The sequence below is a fragment of the Mus caroli genome, chromosome 10 (assembly GCF_900094665.2).
Source record: "Mus caroli chromosome 10, CAROLI_EIJ_v1.1, whole genome shotgun sequence".
In the NCBI taxonomy this organism is placed as follows: domain Eukaryota; kingdom Metazoa; phylum Chordata; class Mammalia; order Rodentia; family Muridae; genus Mus; species Mus caroli.
This window is the reverse complement of record NC_034579.1, coordinates 84,935,655-84,938,783: the sequence shown is the minus strand read 5'-3', so window position 1 is coordinate 84,938,783 and position 3,129 is coordinate 84,935,655. Positions and strand designations below refer to the sequence as shown.

The following is a 3,129-nucleotide window of genomic DNA, read 5'->3' as shown; positions in this document are numbered from 1 at the left end:
TGCTTTGAAGGCACTCAGAGTTTCGGAACATCTCTGACCGCACTAGAGATCTGGCACCTTCACTTGAGCTCCAACGAATGTGTGAGGATCTTAACTCTTTTGCCCTTTGTCACGATCAACTCAAACACAAAAGACTGAAACATTTGGAAAGCTTAGAGTTCTGCTAAGATATTTTCACGTAGTTCATTAACATTGACTTGGAAGTGTAGTTTGTTCTATAGAGACAGAACCAGAGACATACAACAGCCTATTCCAAGAAGTCCAATTTTGAATCCTCAATCCCCAAGAACTTGGAACCCATGGGGGAGGGGGAAGAGAAACCTTATCTAATACCTGGAAGAGCCTTCGTCCACAGCTCCTCGTTAGTATAGTGGTTAGTATCCCCGCCTGTCACGCGGGAGACCGGGGTTCAATTCCCCGACGGGGAGGTTGTAAACTTTTGTTGTCGGCTGTTATCCACGACTTGCTATCTCTGTCAAAAGTGCTCAGAAATCCTTTGTAAACTAAAACCTGCATCTTTTTCAAAACGATTTATTTTACGTTTCAACGTCCCCTGTGAGGCGAAAATGCCTAGTGCTTTTGGCTCTGGCAGCGCGGACGCTCAGCAGGGACCGACGCTGGTGATTCGAGCGCCATTTGGCACGGGCCCGCGCGTGCGCAGTGGAATCCCGCCAGATTACAAAGGGAGGTCGCTGGCTCGGCGCGCAGATCGCGTGGGGGAGGGGAGGCGGCGTCTCCGCCCCTAACGGGCGGGGGCGGGGCGGCCGGAGCGGAAGTGGCTGCCGGAAAGGCGAGGAAGAGCGGGTTTCCTTCGACTCGGCTGAGCGGCTTAGACGGGAACTAGTCTCCCGCCTCCGCAGGTTACCTCCCAACCTAGACGGAGAGCGACAGTCGGGCGCCGAGTGAACCCGCTCCGGCTCCGCCAGCTCCCGAGTGACAGGCAGGAAATAGGTGCTGCAGGCAGTCGTCAACCGCCATGTTTTCGGACTCCTAAGAAACCGCGCGAGGCAGAGCCCAGCAGGACCTCGTGGCGCAACGGTAGCGCGTCTGACTCCAGATCAGAAGGCTGCGTGTTCGAATCACGTCGGGGTCATAGTTTTTCGTATTTTTTTTCTTTTTAAATTCACTAGTCTAATGTGACCCGAGATGTGTTCCCGCCACTTTTAAAAAATGCTTTTCGTGCTCTAAAGCTTCCTTCAAAAGTTACTGTACTACTTTAATTGCTGAAAAATAAGGCTTACCAAACATTGTAGCGTCTGAAGGCTAGCTTTAGGCCTTGTAAAGTGAAGTGGTTTGTTTTGTTCTGTTTGTGTGTGTGTACACAATGCCCTGAGAACTGATCTTTCTGCTCTGCATTAGGCTTCTGAACCCGCTGTGATTTTTCACAGCAATTACACAATAGTTGGGGTACAGACTTTATCACACACAAAACTTTAACACATTATTTGCCTTTTGAACGCAAGATCCCGTACAATTTATAAAACGATACCTGTTTTGAACAGCAGAAAACAGTTATATTTTAAGCCACTGGGTGCCAAATGTTGGCATAAGTGCAGTGAGAGAAACATAAACTGGATGGAGTTACAGAACAGAGAACAGCTCTGCCCTGGGTCATGATAGCTCATCACGAGGTGATACCATGTGTTCTGTCTGCATCAAAAAGGTGAGATTTTTGTTCAAATGAAATATGTCCGGTTCAAGCTAAGATAAAGAAATATTGTGACTCTAGGTGCAAAATGGGAGAAAGGTTAAACACTGAATTGTATATTCAAAAATTTCGTATTGGAGCCCTGACCCACGCCCACCCCCATCTTCTAACTGGGAGTGTGGCCGTTAGGAGACAGGGGGCTTTTACAGAGTTGATTAAATCAAATTGAGGTTATTAGATCGAATCCTAATGCAGTCTGACTGGCAGCGTGCTTTTGGACAGGTCAAGGACGTGCTCGCAGAAAGTTGCTCAGATAGAACAAGAAGGCAGCCACCCTCTAATGAAAACAGTGTTGCCTACCTCTACAGAGAAAGGGAAAGGGCTGGGGAGGTAAATGAGAGGCAGGTCAGACAGGACCTTGTGTCCTGATTCATTCTGAGGGAAATGCCTAGAGCTCTTACCAGAATTCAAGACTTTGACCAGATTACAAAGAACATAAAACATGGCCTGGACTTTTTCTGGACTGCACCCCGAGAATAAGAGAAGATAAAGCTGGATGTCTTGTCTACCATACAAGTTAAGAGGACTGAATAAAGCCCAAAATAGCAAAATACCATCTAGGCCGTAAAGTAGCAGTGTTCTGTTTTCTGTTGTGGTTGTGTTGCTGTAATAAAACGCTCTGACTGAAAGCAATTTGGGGAAGGAAAGGGTTTATTTCAATTTACAACTTACAGTCAGTGATTGGGGAAAATCAGGGCAGGAACTCAAGGGAGGAACTTGAAGCAAAACTACAGAGAAACACTGCTTGCTGGAGTCCTCAGGTTCATGCTTAGATTTCTTACACAGTCAGGACCACCTGCCTAGGGAATGGAACCACCAACAGTGGGCCTGGGTTGCCCTCAATCCCTTACCAAGGAAGTTCATCCCAGCCAGTTCCATAGTCTAATCTGATTCGGGGCAGTTCCTCACTGGGTGAGAGACTCCTCTCAGATGATTCTAGGCTTTGTGAAATTGACAAAGCTAACTTGGGCAAATATATGTACCTGGCTACTTTTATTTGCTTGTTTGTTTGTTTGTTTGTTTGTTTGAGACAGGGTCACACTGTGGCTCTGGCTACCTTGGAACTCTCTGTGTAGACCAGGCTGGCCTCAAACTCACATATCTATCTGCCTATGCCTCCAGAATGCTGGGATTAAAGGGATGTGTCACACTTGGCCAATTATTCTCCCCTGCTAAAATTTCCGCTCAAAGGTCGTAGCTGTCCCCCTCCCCCACACCCCCCCAAAAAAAGTTGGGTCTGTGTAGTTTCTGTGTAGTTTCTTAGAATGGCTAATTGGATGGTAGTATAATTTTTAATTTAGAGCAATCTAACACTGTTTTGGTTTGTTGTTTTTTTTTTTTTTTTTTTTTTTTTTTTCGAGACAGGGTTTCTCTGTGTAGCCCTGGCTGTCCTGGAACTCACTCTGTAGACCAGGCTGGCC

The 3,129-nt window shown here is 46.8% G+C and overlaps 2 non-coding genes and 1 pseudogene across 2 annotated transcripts; 2 read left to right on the top strand and 1 right to left on the bottom strand.

Annotated features, from left to right (window-relative positions):
- Positions 1–356: 356 nt before the first annotated feature.
- Trnad-guc lies at positions 357–428 on the top strand. The gene has a single exon. It is a non-coding gene; the product is annotated as a tRNA-Asp (tRNA).
- A 108-nt stretch (positions 429–536) lies between these two features.
- LOC110302731 overlaps positions 537–3,129 on the bottom strand; it is an 11,736-nt pseudogene continuing 9,143 nt past the window's right edge.
- Trnaw-cca lies at positions 1,022–1,093 on the top strand. Its single transcript has one exon. It is a non-coding gene; the product is annotated as a tRNA-Trp (tRNA).